The sequence below is a fragment of the Rana temporaria genome, chromosome 11 (genome assembly GCF_905171775.1).
Source record: "Rana temporaria chromosome 11, aRanTem1.1, whole genome shotgun sequence".
Classification (NCBI taxonomy): Eukaryota; Metazoa; Chordata; class Amphibia; order Anura; family Ranidae; genus Rana; species Rana temporaria.
Genome location: NC_053499.1, coordinates 77,619,879 through 77,642,768, shown reverse-complemented (window position 1 = coordinate 77,642,768; position 22,890 = coordinate 77,619,879).

The following is a 22,890-nucleotide window of genomic DNA, read 5'->3' as shown; positions in this document are numbered from 1 at the left end:
TTTTATTACATTTTTCTGTCTGGACTGCATCCATCAATAAATGGACTTTGCTAATAAATTTTTGGTATACATTGAATTTTCTGAGAGCCATGAGCACAGACTTTTAGTGTGTTTGTATGTCTCTTTGGTACTTCTGGGTAATATTCTTGCAGCTCTGGATTCTCTGACATATACCCTTTTTAGGAGAGACAAGGCTCTTCTCTAAACATATATTTGTAATTATAATTACACTACCATTGTTCAGCGCCAGTGTATTTTGTTGTGTTTTCATGCGGGATCCATAGTGGGGAAGGATCTGGGGCTTTAGTTGATCATAAGCTCAATAATGGCATGCAATGCCAAGCTGCGGTTTCCTAAGCGAGCAAAGTCCTTTCTTGTATTAAGAGAGGTATGGACTCCAGAGAGAGAGAGATATTATTTTGCCCTTGTACAAATCATTAGAAAGACCTCATCTGGAATATGCAGTTCAGTTTTGGGCACCAGTTCTCAAAAAGGATATTGGGGAACTGGAGAAAGTGCAGAGAAGGGCAACCAAACTGATAAGAGGCATGGAGGACAAGGGGGCACTCTTTACGTCTAGAGGAAAAGAGATTTCATCTCCAAATACGGAAAGGTTTCTTCACAGTAAGAGCTGTGAAAATGTGGAACAGACTCCCTCCAGAGGTGGTTCTGGCCAGCTCAGTAGATTGCTTTAAGAAAGGTCGGGATAATTTCCTAAATGTACAGAATATAAATGGGTACTAAGATTTGTAGGTAAAGTTGATCCAGGGTAAATCCGATTGCCTCCCGGGGGATCAGGGAGGAATTTTTTCCCCTGCTGTAGCAAATTGGATCATGCACTGCTGTTTTTTTTGCCTTCCTCTGGATCAACTGTGAGTATGGAGTTGGGTGTATGGGATTGTACTGTGTTTTTTATTTTGTTTGTTTTTTTGGTTGGACTGGATGGACTTGTGTCTTTTTTCTACCTGACTAACTATGGGCCAGATTCTCGTAGAACTCCGGCGGCATAACGTATCGTGTTTACGTTACACCGACGCAAGTTTTCAGCGTAAGTGCCTGATTCACAAAACACTTACCTGTTAACTTGCGGCGGTGTATCGTAAAGACGTCCGGCGCAAGCCCGCCTAATTCAAATGGGGCGTGTACCATTTAAATTAGGCGCGCTCCCGCGCTGAACGTTGTGCGCATGCTCCGTTCGCAATTTTCCAGACGTGCTTTGCGCGAAATTACGGCGCCCCGACGTGTTTGTGAATGGCGACGTGCGTAACGTACTTACGCCGTACTTACGCCAAAAAAAATAATAATTTAAATTCGAAGCGGGAACGACGGCCATACTTTAACATGGCTGGTGTAAAGTTAAGCAATGAAAAAGATTGCTTAACTTTGCGACGGGAAAAAACAACGTTACGCACGCGAGTAGGTTCGTGGATCGCCGTAAATGCTAATTTGCATACCCGACGCTGGAAAACGACGCAAACTCCACCCAGCGGCGGCCGATGTATTGCAGCCTAAGATCCGAAGGCGTACGAAGCTGTAAGCCTGTCGGATCTTAGCCAAAAGCCGTCGTATCTTGTTTGTGAATCACAAATTAAGATACAATGCGGCAAATTTGAAAATACGCCGGAGTATCAGTAGATACTCCGGCGTATTTGTTCTGTGAATCTGGCCCTATGTAACTTTGTAACAGAGAAATTGTCGTCCTGTAAATATCTAATAGTGTTAGAAGAATTTTTTTGTTTTATATACCTCTGCATGAAGACTATCTGTCACGGTCAGGTTTCAGGCTCAGAGACCAGTAGCTATAGCAGTAGAGATGTTCCCACAGACCAGCAGGATGAGTACATGAGTGTAGCACTACCCCCGGAGGAGCTGCTGGTTATTTTTGGCTGGCACGTTACCTCTATATTCTCGCTGTCCAGGGTGAAAAGAGAGCCGGAAGAATTTCAATGTCCACACAATGCACTTCTTTTTTTGGGGTTTATTTTGCATAACTTCAGTAGAAAAGAAGAATAAGGGGTGGAAAGGGTAGATAGGTTCAGGTGCATAGTCACAAATAGGAAAACACTCCTGCTTCCAGCATACAGTTCTCGTTGCCACTCTAGCCAGACTGGGTATTGCTCACCCGGATAAGTCCCTCTCATTGGCCTAGCAGCCGGGATGGCGAACAAAGTAAAGTACAGTCTCTGCCACAGATCTTCCTTTATGAGGAGACACTTTGGTCCGGAATCCTCTGCCACAGGATTCAGCACCGGATCTCTTTAGCTTAGCTTTGGTAGAACTTTTAGACCCAACAGGCGACACTGCCAAGCCTCTCGGTGTGCGGTGCATCCTTCAATGAAGTTTCCAGGCCTTCTCCCAAGGTACCAGCCTCTTGCATGGCCCTCTCCAGGATAGGTCCTCCCCTGGCTTCCTTCATAAAGTGGCTTCCTCCCGCAGGACGGACAGCACAGTATCAACTTTGCAAGGCAGGTCCCAGCCAAGCTACTGGGCCCCCAAAAACAAAGTCACAGCCCCAGGCCAACGTGGTCCCAGAACTAGGATTCAGGACATGCACCGTAGGCCAGGTGGGCCACGAGGCATATGGAACAACAGACCCCGCACCAATGACGTCTGTTCCTTAAGTACCCCTCCCCAGCATGCACAGTGAGCAACCACTCCCACTGATTCGCTGCCGAGGGGGATACCCAATACACCTTGACCTTTCTGCTGCCACCCTTGGCCTGGGGTGGTAATGACACCCCCAGGCAAACAATGGTGGATACTCCCAGCACAGTCACAGGTGGAACAGAGGCTAAATTGCCCTCAATCACTCTTGTCTGAGCCAAATAACAGCTCAGACCCCACTAAATTTAAAGCAGTGCCTGATCAAAAGGAGCAGGGCGCTACATGAGCAACCTGGCGGATGACATGGGCTTACCCGAGGTGCAGGGTCTAAGCACTTACAAGTGTTTACCAGAGCTCCTGATGGTGGAGATGATTTTTGATGCATGCTAGTGCCATGTTGCAGTCCTCAGATCACCTGACCAAAAGGTGAGGTAGCTAGGGTCTGGTAGCAAATTTAGAAGGTAGGGATCAAGCAGAAGAAGCATAGTCAGTAATAATCCAAAAGTCACAAGAGGTTGTAGATTGGGATCAAGTGAAAGCGTAATCAAAGAACAAGCCAAGGTCAGTAACAAGTAGTAGTGAAGATATAGATGGCAGAAGGAGGGAAAGGAGCAAGATATTGGCTGGAGCAGAGTGCAATAATCTAGCAAGCAGAAAGTGTAAAGGCATGACTTAAATAGAAAGTTCATGGGAGGAGCAAGGAGTTCAAGGTTCACCGGAAACAAGGCACAAGACAAGATTGTCCAACATATCATACAGGGCGCTGTCCAACATCCCAGATGGCTCAGCAGAGGTTGTGGGTTCAAATCATGGCCTTGATACTATCCCCCAGAGGTCCTATTAATAGGAAGTGTTTCCAGTTTCAGCTCTTCTACAGTAAAAGGAGAACCCAAGTAGTCTAGATACCCCAACTCCAAAATTGGCATTGCTATCTGTTCTAAAAATGTACCTAGTTTGTCAACTGAGTATGTCATTTTAGAGGCATGAATTGCTATTAAATTGGTAGTATGTATCCACTAAATCAGAAATAGACGTTATTACTATGTCCATTTAATTTTCTATTGACCCCATACAGTATATGTGGATGTCTTCTGAGCCTTTGCTATAGTTGCCAACAAAAAGCCACTCTATCTCCTGCTTCAAAATCATGTTAATAGTGTTGTTTCCCAATTCTTTAAGGAAAAGGTAGAGGGATTGTTAATACATTATTTTTCTGCTCTATTCACTTGTGCCATCAGATCCCTATCCAATTCCTTAACGTTTGCTTTAACGACTAAGATGTTTCACAAGTAGCCCTTGGAGATATGCTTTTAATGTATCAGACTTTTGAAGGAGAAGCTATAGAATGATTTCACCTCAAAAAAATCATTGAAATCAGAATAAATATAAGTGGACTCAATCTTAACCAATAAGGATTTAATCTCCAAGCAAGAGAAGTATCTATATTATTACTTTTAAATTGAATCAATAGCGGAGAACAATCAGAAATTCCCCTAGCAATATATCATAGTATAATGTTACAATTACCAAATGCTAAATTAATCCTAGATAAAGTCTGGTGTGTTTTAGAGAAACAAGAATATTTATTCTCCCTGTTTGTGAAATAGCATTGTTTGCCATTGGTAATAACAACTGCTCAAACCCAGTACTAAAATAAAAAATAAAAAAACGGAGAAAAAAAATAATAAAATATTTACACCAATTAGAGAGCTAATAACTAATTTCAAAGGTTTGGGATTGGAAGCAGATGCCACAAACTGAGTCTTTTCTCAGGCAATCTACTTTATGTTTGCAACCTCAACACAGTGTTATGCCGCGTACACACGATAATTTTTCGGCATGAAAAAAAAACAATGTTTTTCGGTATGTAAAAAAAAAGACGTTTTTCCAACTTCATCATTAAAACGACCACACACCATCGTTTTTAAAAAATGCTCTAGCAAAGCACGGTGACATACAACACGTACAACGGCACTCTAAAGGGGAAGTTCCATGCGGATGCTTTAGCTGATTCCCTGTTAGTAAAAGACGATTCGCGCTTTTCTGTCTGTTACAATGTGATGAATGTGCTTACTCCATTACGAATGGTAATTTTACCAGAACGAGCACTCCCGTCTCATAACTTGCTTCTGAGCATGCGCAGGTTTTTAATGTCGTTTTAGCCCACACACGATCATTTTTTACAACCCGAAAAACGACATTGTTTAAAACGTTGTTAAAAAATGCAGCATGTTCAAATTTTTTACGTTTTTCAGGACCCGAAAAATTATGTGAAGCCCACATACGATCATTTTAAATGACATTTTTTAAAAACAACGGCCCAGATTCACAAAGCACTTACGCCTACGTATCTCGAGATACGCCGCGTAAGTGCAAATATGCCCCATCGTATCTATGCGCCGTGCCCACAAACTGAGATACGCCTAAAAATAGGCTTCATCTGACCGACGTAACTTGCCTACGCCGGCGTATCGTGGGCGCATATTTACGCTGGACGCATGTGGCGCTCCCATTGATTTCCTTTTCAAATATGGAAATGAGGGAGATAGGTCGATTCACGAACGTACTTGCGCCCGGCGCATAATATACGCGGTTTGCATAAGTCGTACATCCGGCATAAAGTTATTCCCCATATATGAGGCGCAACCCATGCAAAGGTATGGACCAGGGAACACAAGTCGTTGTATCTTTTGTCATTTACGTTGTACGTGAATATGACTAGGCGTAGGTTACGTTCACGTCGTAGGCAGTGATCCGGCGTATCTTAGGGAGTAGTTCTGACGTGATTCTGAGCATGCGCACTGGATGCGTCCACGGGATGGCGCATTCGCCGTTCGTTATTCGTATCTTTATTGCGCTCGGCCCATCATTTGCATGGGGTCACGCCTCATTTGCATGGCTCACACCCACTTCCACTTACGACGACTTACGCCTAAGAAACCCAGCGCAGATTTGGTGGCAAGTGCTTTGTGAATTCGGTGCTTGCCTCTCTGCGCTGCATCGGCGTAGCGTAAAGAAGATACGCTACGGTGGCATACATATGCGCCGATGTATGTGAATCCGGGCCAACGTTTTTTTCATACCGAACAATGATCGATCCTGGGCAAACTTGAACAATTTGGTCTTTGTAGCAGTTTTAAAATAAATGCCACCAAGGATTTTCTACAGAGCAGATTTCCCTTTCTCTGGTCCCAACATTTGATCTATCTTCGTCCTCTTTTTAAAATCATTAGCAGCCAAAAACTGCTTTATCACTCATATGCAGACGACACGCAACTGTATTTCCGCATTTGCAACAAAAAGGACCACCATCTCAATCTAGAGACATGCCTCTCTTTGATAGAGAACTGGATGACAAAGAGTTATCTTAAACTCAACGGAGCGAAAACAGAACTTCTCCTGTTTCACGCCAATCGTAGGAATCAACCTGCAACAACTTGGATGCCCCCGCCCATTCTGGGCAAAATCATCACCCCTAGCGCCAAAGTCAAAAGTCTTGGGGTCATCTTCGACTCCATGACAATGGACGCACAAATAGGGTCAGTGGTCAGCGGATCTCACCATCTGCTGCGACTACTATGCAAACTTACTCCTTTCATTCCCAAAGAAGACATAGCGACTGTGGTGGGAGCAATTGTAAACTCCAGATTGGATTATGCAAACGCCCTTTACCTCGGTCTCCCAAAGTACCAAATCGCTCGTCTGCAAGTCGTTCAAAATACGGCCACCAGACTAGTGACTGGAAAAAAACCCTGGGAATCAATTCCACCTTCACTGAGAACCCTTCATTGGTTGCCAGGAAATACAGAATTGCTTTTAAAGCACTCTGTCTAATGCATAGATGTATCCATGGGAAGGCCCCCCATTATCTATGCGATAAAATATAAGCTCACAACTCCAATCGCATCCTGCGATCCACCAACCAAAACCTGCTCCAAATCCCAAAAGCCAATTCCAAAGGAGAAAGAAGATTTGCGGTCCAAGGTCCCAGACTATGGAACGCTTTACCAACCAGCATTCGGTTGGAGGAAAACCATTTAGCATTCAGGAGAAAGATCAAAACTCATCTCTTTTGATATCAAAAGAGACAGGAACAACAAGCGCCCAGAGGCGATTTCGTTTGCATGTGCCGCGCTATATAAGTTCTTTATTCATTCATTCATTCATTCATTCATTATGTAAAAGTGACTGAGTGCGCCTCTCTAAATAATATAGTCACAAATTATTAAGCAGTGTATAGGAAATGTATTTCATTATCTATATAAAAGTCCATCATGATGATTCACATGTGCGGAAGTCGCCGATGACAGTCCAAATAGCAAACAAAAAGTGATAGGGTGCTCAAGCCTTTTACAGAGACTTTAGATTTCAAATTATAGAGATCGTAATTGCCTTTTTATCTCCACATGTCTCTGTGGTTAAAGGGAGGATAAAGGTATCATCTACTTTTAGCCTCTTTTAGTACTGACCCCAATACAAGCAAACTGTATGAGCTCGCCAGAAATCATCAGAAGGGATGGACAGGTCTGCATGGCTACACTCAGGAGACTGAAACTGTGTATGCTTTAAGTAAGATTTATTTACAGTGAAACAAAACACATCCAAACACCAGCAATGAAAATACACAGCAAACATAAAAATACAAGTGAACCCTAAATCGAGCGACAAAATACCTAACAACCTAACTATAATGCAATATATATACAATATACTGTATACAACATGAGGAACAGAGATCACAGGGCAAAACTGGGGATGCAAGGAAAAGTGGAACCAGGACTGGGATCAGGAATAAGGCCAACACGTACAAGACAGCAGGTAGGATGCAGGGCAACAACAAGATCAGGAGCAGGACATAGTTGCAAGTCAGGAATCAGGCTCAGATTTTAACAGCAAGCATGCAACTGGCTGGCGGGCAAAATACTGAATAAAGAGTCACAAATAGAGCAGAAACTAAATACACTCCCAGCAGCCAATAGCAGGTGGATACGGATTACTTGGATCTGCTGGGTGTTGGGAGAAACCTGCTGGTGGACACTGGAACTATAACCCTCCACCCTGGGAACCACAGTGCTATCAGCAGGTGATCCAGGACCTGACAGATTAATTATTTGAAATTATTGGCCTCAGGCCCCATACACACGACCGAGTTTCTCGGCAGAATTCAGCTAGAAACTCGATCGGAGCTGGATTCTACCGAGAAACTCGGTCGTGTGTACACTTTTCAACGAGGAAGCCGACGAGGAACTCGTCGGGCCAAATAGAGAACATGTTCTCTATTTCCTCGTTGTTCAATGAGGAAAGTCGGCCCGCCGAGATCCTCGGCTGCTTCAACACTGAACTCGACGAGGAACTCGTTGTGTTTGGCACGTTGAGTTCCTCGGACGTGTGTAAGGGGCCTCAGTCCAACGTAGGCTCCAACAGTGGTCATTCCTGTGACATTTTTGGCTGGTCAGGATGTCATTTTATAAAATAGACATCCTCCCCTGGTTTTTGTACATCTTTCAGCTCATACTTATACACATCCCTTAATCAAGATAGAAAATAAATGTGTGTTGCACTACAGTGATTGATATTAAAAATACTGAAAAAAATTATAAATAAATAAACAGTCCAGAAAGATCTGTCTCTCACATGGACCATAAAGGTCAAATGGCAAACTCCATTATTCAACTGTGGATAAAGTTATCCAATCCCTTCACCAAGTGAACACGCCACCACCACAATAGGTTGGACCAGTAAAACATTCCTTTTGTCGATGAAACCGGTCGGGTTGAGCTGGATGTTCCTGCTATCACGCATTTTACACGTTTAGATGTTCTGTGGCGGCCACCTTCCTTTTATACCATGCAATGTTGTTTTTACTACGGATATGTGTAAATACAATACTTTATATTAAATGCAACCCTTAAGAGGTTTTACATCATCCAGCGTTTTACATTTTATTTGGATCTGACTACACAATCGTCATTTGGGGGGAGTACCCTGTATTCTCTGGAGCTGTTCCTGACTAGCAACATCGGGTGTTCGCGGCAAATTTGAAAGCCGTGGAACACCCTTTAAAAGTCTATGGGAGAAATCAAAAGTGCTAATTTTAAAGGTTAATATGCAATATTGTCATAAAAAAGTGTCTGGGGACCTGGGTCCTGCCCCAGGGGACATGTATGAATACAAATAAAAAAAGTTTTAAAAACTGCAGTTTTTTCAGGAGCAGTGATTTTAATCATGCTTAAAGTGAAACAATAAAAGTGAAATATTCATTTAAATTTCCTACCTGGGGGGCTGTCTATAGTATGCCTTTAAAGTAGAGCACGTTTCCCGTGCTTATAACTGTCCCTGCACAAAATGTAATTTTTAAAGGAAAAAAAGTCATTTAAAACTACTCGCGGCTATACAGATCAAAGTCATTGAAAAAAAATTAACCCAAAAAAAGAAAGCGTGGGTCACCCCCCCAAAATTCATTTTAGGCTCTTCAGGTCTGGTATGGATATTAAGGGGAACCCCGCGCCATTTAAAAAATAAATAACGTGGGGTTCCCCCCAAAAATCCATACCAGACACTTATCCAAGCACGCAACCTGGCAAGCCACAGGAAAAGAGGGGGGGACGAGAGAGCGTCCCGCCTCCTGAACCATACCAGGCCACATGCCCTCAACATTGGGAGGATGTCCCCATTTTGATGGGGCCAAGGCCTCAATGACACAACCCTTGCCTGGTGGTTGTGGGGATCTGCATGTGGAGGGCTTATCAGAATCTGGAAGTCCCCTTTAACAAAGGGGACCCCCAGATGCCACCCCTATGTGAATTAGTAACAGGATACATTGTAGGTTCAGGAGGGGGGGCGCTCTCGTCCCCCCTCTTTTCCTGCAGCCTGCCAGGTTGCGTGCTCAGATAAGGGTCTGGTATGGATTTTTGGGGGTAACCCCCACATAATTTTTTTTTATTTTGGTACAGGGTTCCCCTTAAAATCCATACCAGACCTGAAGGGCCTGATATGGAATTTGGGGCGACCCCCACACTTCTTTTTTTTTTTTGGGTTCGGCATTCCCCTAATATTCATACCAGACTCAAAGGGCCTGGTAATGGACTGGGGGGGGGGTAAACACTGCCGTTTTTTTCAATGACTTTGATCTGTATTGCTGGGACCCGACAATTCATGAATAGCCACGAGTAATTTTAAATGACATTTTTTCCTTTAGAAATTACATTTGGTGCAGGGACAGTTCTAAACACGGGAAACATGCACTACTTTACAGGCATAATATAGACAGCCCCCAGGTATGAAATTTAAAGGAACTCCACGCCATTTTTTTTATTTGGGGTGGAGTTCCCCTTAAAATCCATACCAGACCTGAAGGGCCTGGTAATTGAATTTGGGGGGACCTCACACTTTTTTTTTATGAATGACTTTTCTCTGTATTGCCGGGAGCCGACAATTCATTATAGCCGCAAGTGATTTTAAAGTTCTAAGCATGGGAAACAATCGCTACTTCACACCCCCCCAGGTATTAAATTTAAGGAATATTTCACTTTTGTTGTTTCACTTTAAGCATTATTAAAATCCCTGCTTCTGAAAAAAAGTCAATTTAAAAAAAAAAATTGCATTGATACATGTCCCCTGGGGCAGGACCCAGGTCCCCAAACACTTTTTATGACAATAACTTGCATATTAACCTTTAAAATTAGCACTTTTAGTTTTTCATGTTCGTATCCCATAGACCTTAACAGCAAAAATGGAAAAAGAAAATATGGACAGCCACACTCCAAAAAACCTTGATGGTTGTCTTTATTTAAAAAAGGAAAAATGCACTACAAGTCACAGCACACTACACGGGAGTAAAACACCTGACGCGTTTCGAACTATAAATTAGTGCTTAATCGTAGCTGACAATTATAAAACATCACATCTAATATATAGCAAACTTTCAAAGATGTGATCAATGCTAACCCTTGATAGGTCAAAACTAATTAACCAATGGGGTTGCCAGATCTGAATCCCTAACCACAATCATCTGTGTGTGAATAGGTCTCAGAGATCACTGAGATTTAACCCCAAAATGTCTGGATTATTGGAAAATGTATAATGAAAAACGAATATAATAAATGTTTCTCGTGAAACAAATTCATAAATGTAGTTCATATTTAAAAAATATATATAAATGAAGTGGCTGAAACTATATGAATTTATCTGTAAATATAATAAAACCGTATCAAAAAAATGCATTAAAACATTAAAATAAAATTAGATTGAATTAAATTAGATAGGTGTGTGTGTCTAGTGATAAAAGACTATTATTATAATAACTGTGTATACACACCCATTGACTAATAAATAAATAAAAATGCCCTCTATGATGCGATTTTATAGTGAAAATGCATAACGTGTAGGGGATAAAATGAAATTTTTATTTTTTTTCATTTTATCCCCTACACATTATGCAATTTCACTATAAAATCACAAAGGGCATATTTATGTATTTATTTATTGGTCAATGGGTGTGTATACACAGTAATTATAGCATTGATCACATGTCTATGAAAGTTTGCTATATATTAGATGTGATGTTTTATAATTGTCAGCTATGATTAAGCACTAATTTATAGTGCGAAACGCATCAAATGTTTTACCCATGTGTAGTGTGCTGTGACTTGTAGTGCATTTTTCCTTTTTTAAATAAAGACAACCATCAAGGTTTTTTGGAGTGCGACTGTCCATATTTTCTTTTTCCATTTGTTGCCTTGTGCATTGCCAGCACCCTTGATTTCCTGAGACCATACTGATCATCCTAACACAATCCTGGACTGGTAACTTTCTTTCTTCCATAGACCTTAATGGTGCTAACGTGTTCAAACTATTTTTTTGCCTGTTCACGTGTTCTGGTGCAAACCGAACAGGGGGAGGGGGGTGGCAGTGTTCGGCTCATCCCTATTCCTGACATGGTACCTTTGTACATCCCCTGCTGATGACCCCTACTAGGACGTATTCATCAAGTCTGTTTGACTCTTCATAATAAAGGGTCCAGGCTCTCTGGTAAGAGTCCAACCTATTGTGGTGGTGGTGTGTTCACTTTGTGAAGGGATTGGATATCCTTATCCACAGTTGAATAATGGAGTTTGCCATTTGACCATTATAGTCCATGTGAGAGACTTATTTTTCAGGACTGTTTATTTATAAAAAAAAATCTGTATTTTTAATATCACTGTAGCGCAACTTGCCTTTATTTTGTTTCCTTTTTTTTTTGTGGTAATATCTCGCATTTGTGGTGCTGCTTTCTTTCACACTGAATAATCTTTTCACAACTGCAGTATTATATTTGTATTTATACACATCCCTTGCCTGTTCTTGCACTACATGAAAACAGTGCTGCTTACTTACCTTTGCAAGAGAACTTTGGCACGGTTATGACATGACATTCTGCTTACACTTTAAAAATGAAGGAGATGCAGGCTTTCACACCTTGATTTATGCTATATGTCACAGTCCTTAGTAGAATTTCTGGAACCCCATACACATTATGGGGCAGATCCACAAAAGAATTACGCCGGCGTATCTATTGATACGCCGCGTAATTTTAAAGTTCCCGCGTCGTATCTTTGTTTTGTATCCACAAAACAAGATACGACTGCATCTGGAATCATTTCGACAGGCGTACGTCTTAGTACGCCGTCGGATCTTAGGTGCATTTTTTCGGTGGCCGCTAGGTGGCGTTTCCGTCGAATCATGCGTCGAGTATGCAAATTAGCTAGTTACGGCGATCCATGAATGTACGTCCGGCCGGCGCATTTCTTTACGTCGTTTGCGTTCGGCTTTTTCCGGCGTATAGTTACCCCTGCAATTATGAGGCGTACTCAATGTTAAGTATGGCCGTCATTCCCGCGTCGCCTTTTGAATTTTTTACGTCATTTGCGTAAGTCGTTCGCGAATAGGGATTTGCGTAGAATGACGTCACCGTCGTAAACATTGGCTTGTTCAGGTTTAATTTCGAGCATGCGCACTGGGATACCCCCACGGACGGTGCATGTGCTGTTAAAAAAAAACGTTGTTTACGTCGGGTCACAACGTATTTACATAAAACACGCCCCCATCACATCCATTTGAATTCCGCGCCCTTACGCCGCCAAAGATACACTACGCCACTGTAACTTACAGCGTGAATCCTTTGAGGATTCCAAAAAAAAAAGTAAGTTACTGCGCCGTAGTGTATCTTAGATATGCTACGCCTGCCTAAAGATAGGCAGGTCTTTGTGGATCTGGCCCTATCAGTTTTCCTGCAGGTTTTTCTCTTCAGGTTTACCAAAACCATCTAATATGAGGTCAAACCTTAAGAGTTTCAATTCATATGCAATCAGGCAGGCCCTTGCACTACATGGTTTTGGTAAACCTGAAGAGAAAAACCTACAAGAAAACTGATAGTGTGTATGGGACTTGACAGTTTTGTTCATACCAAGACTAAGCATTGGGTGAGTTTCAAACAGAACACTTCACTGTTGCCGTTGATGTCCTTACCTTGGATTTGTCCTTCTTTGTGGCTTTCTACTCAATCTCTTCCCTTGTTGTTGACATCTCTTTTGTGGGTTTGGGACTCAGCTATTGAAAAATATGCTACCTCCGCCTATGTTGGAGCCTCACCCATTTCTTGAGAATCCAGAGTTTCCCCCGGGGTTTACAATTGTCAGAGATTCCTCTGCTGGGGGAATTCTGGACCCTCCCTAAATAGATGGGCAGTTTGCTCCTCTGGACTTAAACCCCCTTATGAAGATCTCTCATCCTGATGCCTCAGAACAGGGAAGATGGCTTCATTATTTACAGTTAAAGGGGTTGTAAAGGTAAAAAAAATTCCCCCTAAATAGCTTCCTTTACCTTAGTGCAGTCCTCCTTCACTTACCTCATCCTTCGATTTTGCTTTTAAATGTCCTTATTTCTTCTGAGAAATCCTCACTTCCTGTTCTTCTGTCTGTAACTACACACCGTATTGCGAGGCTTTCTCCCTGGTGTGGAGAAAGCCTCTTGAGGGGGGAGGGGGGCGAGCAGGAGTGTCAGGACACTCTCTACTTTGCAGATAGAGAAAGAAGCTGTGTGTTAGTGGGTGTCCTGACACTGCTGCTCGCCCCCTCCCCCCGCAAGAGGACATTTAAAAGCAAAATTGAAGGATGAGGTAAGTGAAGGAGGACTGCATTAAGGTAAAGGAAGCTATTTAGGGACACATTTTTTTACCTTTACAACCCCTTTAACGCATTTTCATTCTAAGCTTATCAAGATTGGACAACGTCAGGGAGATCTAAAGCCTTTTGAAGCCATTTGTATGCATGACTCAGATTGTCCATGCGTAGTATCTCTGTTGTACAATATCCTCTCATTCCATGCTTTTCCAAAATGCACCTTTTATACTCATGACTGGGAGAAGAAACTGGGGTACTCCCTCTTAACTTTTAAAATGAGTATAACTAGCCACACCCAAGAGAGGAACTTTAAAAAATCTCCACAGCCGCATTACACACGATTATCCTATCATTATCTATCTGGTGGTGGATGTGGGAAGAATCAGAGGGTACTTTACTACTGTACATACTGTATATGGTGGGCCATCTTTAAGCTGTGCCAACAGATCTTAGGTTGTACCAGGCCAGAAACCCCAGAAGTGGCACTTCTCTCTGTCATACCTGGATCAATTACTCAGATCGAAAAATTTATCTTCTGTTTCTTCTGTCAACAGGACATGCATCATTTCTAGAAGATGGAAGAAAACTACTATTCCAACCACCAGAAAATGGGTTGAGGAACTAAACTCAGTTATAAGTATGGATCAATGAATTGCCAGCCTCCACAACAGGTACCCAACATTTCAGAAATTGTGGTATTCTAACTCTTCCTATAACAATCATTATAATTTCATCTGTGCAGCTTCGTAGCTCTGGAAATCTCCTAGTCAGGGGTCTCCCCTTATTCTGTACCTTCTTCTAGCTCTTCTCACAGTTTCGACCCCTTTGCTCTGTTTGAGGCATCAGGCGAATGGCTACCAGGAAAATGTTAGGACTTATTCAGAGTGAGGATTAGCCATGTGCTAACGGTGACAGTAGAGAAAGGCAAGTGATCTCAAGTTGTGTGCTGGAGGACATGTGAAGCAGTAAAGACTGTCAATTTAGATTCAACTACTTGTATTTAAACTAAGAAAGATTCATAATTTGGGCATCCCATGTCCATTTTCCCCATATAAGTTTAATCCCCTAATAAAAACAACAAAAGCAAGTATCCAGAAAAAAGTATATATCAAGGGCGCTCCGGATATCAGGACCTAGCAGACAAAGTCTATTTTGGAGGGGACATTGGCTGAAGAAGGAACCAATTAGCAGTTCCGAAACACGTCCCTTTCTGATGACACACTTCCTGTTTGCGTTCCATGCCGGTTTTCGTCCCGCTTACGTCATTTCCGGGCTCCATACTCCACACTAACCCAGACAGCGTTATTGTGTTTGCAGAGTCTGCAGCGTCCACTGGCTGTTGTTTGTTTTTCTGTTTAACTAAAACAAGTAAAAGGCTGTTCATTGACTAGAGAAATGTGTCTGACCAAGCAGGGTGATGTGTGGAACTAGAACACGCAGCGACCCCACCAGGGGCATTGCTACATTATTATTAAACAAGATTTATATAGCTCCAACAGCTTGTGCAGCACTTAACAATGTAAAGGGAGACAGTACAGTTACAATACAATTCAATACCACATGATTAGGATGGCCCCGCTCATGAAACCTTATAATCTATGATAATCTTACAGGTGCATGTACAAATAGGAAATCACATACAATCTTTTTAAAGATTGTTCTCAAATGTGCACCTGCAGGTCAAAACTTTATTTCTAGTATAGAAACCTTGCATTTTTCATAGAAGCAATATCTGACCACTTTGCTGTGTAACCACTGCTAACAGTACAATGCAGTTTCACATACAATTAAGGCAGCACATAAGAATCGGAAACACTAGCAAATAAATGTACCTGATAGCCACTTATTACTTGTGGTAACTTCCACTTACTCAGCATCATCATGCAGGGTTAACTCATCTGCTAGGCTTATACATAACACCAAGCCCATCTGTTGGAGACTAGGGATGAGCCGAACACTCCCCCGTTCGGTTCGCACCAGAACCTTCGAGCAGACCGAACGTTCGCACAAACTTTTAAAACACCATTGAAGTCTATGGAACTGTAACGTTCAAATTCAAAAGTGCTCATTTTAAAGGATAACATGCAAGTTATTGTTGTAAAACAGGTTTGAGGACCCGGGTCTTGCCCCAGGGAACATGTATCAATGGAAAAACAACGTTTTAAAAACTGTTGTTTTTTCTGGAGCAGTGATTTTAATGATGCTTAAAGTGAAAAAAAATCAAAAATTCCTTTAAATATCGTACCTGCTGGGTGTCTATAGTATGCCTGTGAAGTGGCATGTGTTTCACGTGTTTAGAAACTGTCCCTGCACAGACATTACTAATAATAATAATAATTGGCTTTGGCCAATTATGGCTCTCCGTTTTTTGTGCGCTGTGATTGGCCAAGCATGCCGGTAATAGTGCATGCTTGGCCAGTCATCAGCCAGCAATGCACTACGATGCTGCAGTGAATTATGGGCCGTGACAAGCCACTTGAATTTGGCGCAAACGGACCAAAATGTTGGTAATTCGACAAACGATCGAACATACGATGTTCGAGCCGAACGTGAATTCGACTCAACACAAAGCTCATCTATATTGGAGCCAATTTGCAAGCTTTCATAAAAAAAAGGCTGTGGGTAGATGCAAACTGCTGTTTCACTTGAAAGGGGTGTCTGGATACTGGGGGTTTCCTTATTCTAAAGTGGCCTTCTGGATTCCAGTTAGTTCTGCCTCACACACATCAACATGGGGACAAGGTACCTTACAAATGGGGGGAAGCTTCATTGGTACCTTCCAATGTTGAGGGCATGCAACCTACAATGGTCCAGTGGAAAAACATTTTACTGTATTCACCAACACTGGCATAACCTGATCTTCTGAATTTTTCCAAGCAGTAAATCACAGTGTAGTTTTTTTTGGTATCTGCTCATCTGAACTCATTTAAAGTGAGTCCACCCAAACACTAAATTCCCTTGAATCTACAGACATGCACAATCGAACACTAACCTATCTAGCTCTGTAAAGAATAAATCAGTATACATACTCTTTTTGAAGCTGATCCGACCCAATCCCACACTTAACTGTCAGCTGAGGCTTCGCTGTGGAGGAGGGTGCAGAGGACACAACCGACAATGGAAGCCCCATAGTAAGTCTATGGGTGATGTGTCTCCTCATTCATTTCACAGTCGTTGTCGGCTCTGTCCTCTGCAGAGCATCCACCGCTGGAGAGCGGACCGGATCGGCTTCAAAAAAGGTATGTATACTGATTTCTTCTTTACAGGGAAAGATAGGTTAGTGTTAGATCATGGGTGTCAGTAGATGCAAGGATTTTAGTGTTAGGGTGGACTTAGACTTTAAGCGCAGTCAGAATTTTTATGCCCTGATAAATAAGATTGTGTGTGCCACCAAAATGAATTGGTTTGAATCCATCTCATCATTAAATTACTTTGGACTCTTGGATGTTTGTTTGGTGCTCTCATTTGACTGAATGTGTCTGGATTATCAACTCTGTATGTGTCCTTTCCCTTCCCCTGAGGGGGGTCCATGCCTCGTGGAGCTCTGTCAATCCAAAAGCAGTGTGCCCAGTGGCAATTCAATTGGCACTTAAAATATCAGAATCCAGTGCCCTGTTTGTTATTGTGTATGCCTTACAATTTGACCCTGCTTTTTATTGACATACTCCCAACTGCATTAGCCAAAGGTTTGGGTGAGTGGGTGAACCGGACAAATCTGGCTAATTTGTTCACCTGTTTACCAAACTGTGAACAGGCTGGGTTTAGGTTAAACTCATGTTTAACCTAAACCAGAAGCTCATCCTTAGCTGTTGCCTTTCCAGGAGAAAAAACAGACTTTGCCTCCCTTGAATTTTTTATTTTTTTTGCCGATGTATCATTCACTGATCTGATTGTGGCAGATATGTTGAGTACTGGGTTCAAGCATTTCAAGGTTTTTACTGTATGTAATATTTTCCATCTGATCAGCTTCTGCTAGCAGAAAGATACCTTTATCAATTCTGTCTTCTCATATTTTGAATCGACCATTGTTTTGATAAGTCAACTGTCTAATTATTACGATCATTAAACATTTCTCTTGCATTACTGTTTCCTGCATTATGTTTACATTTTCATGACTGATGACCCCAGATGGTCTGGCTGACCTAGGCACAGCTTAAACATTCATCCTCCCAAACTTGAATTCTGCTGTTCATTTGTTTATTTCTTTATAGTTTTCTATGAAGAAACATTGGCCCTAATGTTTCTCATGTATATTTATGAATGCCATTTGGCTCCAAACCCTTTTTGGAGATTATTTGTCAAACTCTAAGCTATTGCTTCTCAATTTTTCTTCTCTCAATAGTCACCTTCAAGAAATTGCAAAAAGAAAAATAGTGAACACAACTACGAAGTTGAAAACGGCACTGTAGGTATGTAAACACATGTACTATTGTTTCATAATACATTGCAAACCATGAAAACCTGGTTTCCTGGTTTGGTTGAAAATATATTAGAAAAGAAAATGTGTATAAAGGGAATACCGATGTAAATTGTAGTACATTGATGTCCTTTTTACTTTGTACTCTGTATTCTATATGTCACACCCCAAAAATGCTGTGCTGGGAAAATAAAACACAAGGGTGCCTTATGAAAGCAACAATGAATGCATAGTGAATACTATGCATTTTAAAAAAGACTTAGATGTAGCGTAACATTTTTTTCTTCTAATGAAGAACTAGTATTAGAACTGGTATTACAGGGATTGCACATGGTAAGCTGAGAAAAAAATCTATTTTAGGCTTTTTAAATAACAGAGGCTGGAAAGGATCCTTCAATGGATCTCCTAATTTTTTCTTCTCATTCAGTGTTTGTTTGCTTTCATCCGATTTAATAAGAGAAGCTAACATTCTCACTGCCAATCTGCTGTGTGTGTTACTAGCCAGTCCTGTGAACACCATTGGATTACTTAAAAGCCAAAAGATTGAGGTTGGATGGTTGTGCTTTGGGTGATGGCTGATTGACTGAGCAACAAAGGCTTTCAGTATACAGGATTTTGAGATTAGTTAAGGTCAGTTTGAGATCAGGTTTTGCTTTACTTTCATTCCTCTATACAATTCACTGGAAATGCATGGTAAATGTGTTATTGCACATGTTAATGCACATGTATTTTGCACTGAGTCCATCATCTGAAATTAACTGTAACATTAACTTTAAAAAATGTGAAAGTGCTTTAAAGTGCAATATTTGGTAAGTCTGATCTCAAAGAGTGCACAGTAATATGGAAAATATAAGAGAAATGTCACACTGGCACAAGTACTTGATCACCTTGGAATGAGTTCAAAAGATACAACAATGCCTTTGGGCAATGCTGATTAGATGATGCTGAGGGTCATTCGACACAAATAAAAGGCTATTTATTATAATACCCAGAAATGTATAAAAACAATATCTAATGCAGTGCAACTGAATATCACTCATAATGTGGATGGATGGCTGTTTTCTGACAATATTTTCAGTGTTCATATAAGTAACAATTTCAAACCACCACCTAAACCTCTTACAAGCATACTAATTAGAAGGAGACCAACACACACATTGGGGGTGATTTACTAAAGGGAAATCCACCCTGCACTACAAGTCCACTGCAAGTGCACTTGAAAGTGCACTTGTAAGTGCAGTCGCTGTAGATCGCTGTAGATCTGAGGGGAAGCTTATAAATTAGGCGAAGCTCTGCTGATTTTATCATCCAATCATGTGCAAACAAAAATGCTGTTTTTTATTTTCTTTGCATGTCCCCCTCAGATCTACAGTGACTGCGCTTGGAAGTGTACTTGGATTTGCCTTTCGTAAACCCCCAATTTGTTATATGATCTATACCCCTGACTGTATGTACATACGCACAATTGTACATGTATTACTTGTGGAAAGATGAACCGGTAATCTTGGGATAACCAGGAAGACAGTCTAAATCTTAAGGTAATGCATCTGCACCTCATTTCCTTCCACACATACACTACATTGTCAAAGGTATTGGGGCGTGTGCCTTTATATGCACATGAACTTTAATGGCATCCCAGTCTTAGTCCGTAGGGTTAAATATTGAGTAGGCCCAATCTTTGCAGCTATAAAGGCTTCAACTCTTCTGGGAAGGCTGTCCACAGGTTTAGGAGTGTGTCTATGGGAATGTTTGACTGTTCTTCCATAAGCACATTTGTGAGGTCAGGCACTGATGTTGGATGAGAAGGCCTGGCTCACAGTCTCCACTCTATTTCATCCCAAAGGTATTCTGTCAGGTTGAGGTCAGACCAGTCAACTTCCTCCACCCCAAACTTACTCATTCATGTCTTTATGGACCTTGCTTTGTGCACTGGTGTGCAGTCATGTTTTTAACAGGAAGGGGCCTTCCCAAAACTGTTCCCACAAAGATAGGAGCATGAAATTGTCCAAAATGTCTTGGTATGCTGACACCTTAAGAATTCCCTTCACTGACACTTAGCGGCCAAGCTCAACCCCTGAAAAAAAAAAAACCCTGCACCATAATCCCCCCTCCACCAAATGATTTGGACCAGTGCACAAAGCAAGGTCCATAAAGACATGGATGAGTGAGTTTGGGGTGGAGGAACTTGACTGGCCTCCACAGAGTCTTGACCTCTGATAGAATAGAAGACCATTGGGATGAATTAGAGCAGAGACTGTGAGCCAGGCCTTCTCATCCAACATCAGTGCCTGACCTCACAAATGTGATTCTGGAAGAATGGTCAAACATTTCCATGGACACACTCCTAAACCTTGAGGACAGCCTTCCTAGAAGAATTGAAGCTGTTATAGCTGCGAAGGGTGGGCCAACTCAATATTGAACCCTACGGACTAAGACTAAGATGCCATTAAAGTGACACAAAATTATTTCTCTGTCTTCTACTCTTTAAATACACAAGAAAGTCAGTTTACAAAAATTATCTGGTGACAGAGCACACACTGCAACACTATTAAATTAATACATAAAATGTTGTTTATAGACAATATGTTTGTGTTTGTAATCCACAAGAATGTCACTGTGCAACATCCCTACAATTCTATCCAATGTACCACCATTAACTGTATAAAGCTGGGTATGGGCACACAAGAGCATTCAGCTGGTTGCTGTACTTTTGAAGCAGATGCGGGTCAGGCTACAACAAATATCATTGCTGTTCAATTCTACACTCCATGGCAGCATTAAGTCAATATATGCAATATGTTAAATCTGTAAAAGAAATGACTTTTCCATAAATATTTCTGTGCTCATCCCGGACCATACTGCAGTGATTTATAATAGTTCTACCAAAAAAAAAAAAAAAATCTGGATTTTATTTTTGTTTAATCTGATTAATTTTGTGGGTAACCAATGGTTGTTTTGATTAGCTTTTATAAGTCTATATGTGAGTGACTTTTGCTCATCAAAAAAGCTTCCATATTTTTCTGAGTACAGGTTTCCTGTAAAGGAGAATTGTCTTTGGCTTTAGAACTTCCTGAGTCTCTGACACCAAACAAACAGGCAGCAAATTAATATTAAAATCAGAATACCTGATTTATATGTGTACTTTTTCAGGGTCAGTGAATCAAATCATAGTGTAAGCCAGGGGTCTCCAAACTATTTTCAAAGAGGGCCAGATTTGATGAAGTGAAATGCGTGAGGGCCGACCATTTTGCTTGACATTCGTTGAACCATTAAAATTCAGTCAAAGTTTGTTTGTCTGAGCACTAATACACTGCCCAACAAGAATTATCTTGCCTTTGTGACTGTGTGTTGTGAAAAAATGAGCTTGGGCGTATTATTTGTATCTTTTTTGGCCCCCAAGGAATCCCCCAGCACCACTCAGGACTATGGATGAGCTTGGGTGTGTTATTTTGGATATACTGTATTTATCGGCATATAATATGCACCTTCATTTTAAGAGGAAAGTTTCAGGAAAAAAACTTCCATTTCAAATTAAGAACTTTGAAGCAAAATAAGGGTCACAGTCCATCAATGCAGCCTAATCAGTGCTCATCAGCAGCCTCTCCATTGCCCATTAATGCAGCCTGCACATTGCCCATAAGCAGCCTCTCCATTGCATATTAATGCTGCGTGCATATTGCCCATCAGAAGTCTCATTAGTGTCAATTAATGCAGGTTGCACATTGGCCATCAGCAGCCTCACCATTGCCAATTAATGCAGCCTGCACATTGCCCATCAGCAGCCTCTCCATTGCCTATTAATGCAGCAACCTCCCCATTAATGCCGCCTGCACATCCTTGTGTATCTGCAGCCTCATCAGTGCTGGATTACACAGCGCCACAATCTCCTGTGTACCTGGCGATCAGCCACACACAGTGATAGACAGAACAGTGGTCCAATACTGGGCCAGGAGGCGGGACTGTGTGTGTGACTTATCGCTGGGTACACAGGAGATTGCCGCTCTGTGTAATCTGGCAGTACCCATCCCCTCCTTCCACTCAGAGACAGCAGGAATTTACGTATATATCTTTTGTGGCCCCCACGACACTGGGGATTCGTTGGGGGCCACAAAAGGTGTATATAGCCAAAATACCAGAGGGGCCGTTTGAAACTGGAATGCGGGCCGCAATTGGTCCACAGGCCAGACTTTGTACATGCCCGGTGTAAGAAAAGCGATAAACTAAGTGTTGACAACTATTAATAATTGACAGTTTAATTTTTCATAGTTCAGTAATTCAGTAGTTGTGCTTGTGTGGGTTCTGTTGGAGAGATCTCCTCTAAAGGTCCTGAGCCATATCCAAATTTAATAGATCCACACCTTCATCCTTTTTCATTTGAACTGTTTAACATACAACGGCTGTTTGCATTTTTAGTTTTTTATTCACTGGTGGGTTAGTCACCAAGTTTGCATGGTTCCCTAAAGCCTTGTACACTCATCAGATTTTCCGACGGGAATTTGTGTGATGGCAGGATGTTGTCGGATAATCCAACCTTTTGTATGCTCCATAGGACAATTGTTGTCGAAATTTCCCACAACAAATGTGGGATAGCATGCTTTAAAATTTTCCGAAAACAAATGTGTGATGTTGGATTATCCGATGCTGTGTACATAAGTATGCCAAAAAAAAATCAAAAGTACAAACATGCAGGAAGGAAGGTGCTAAATAGAT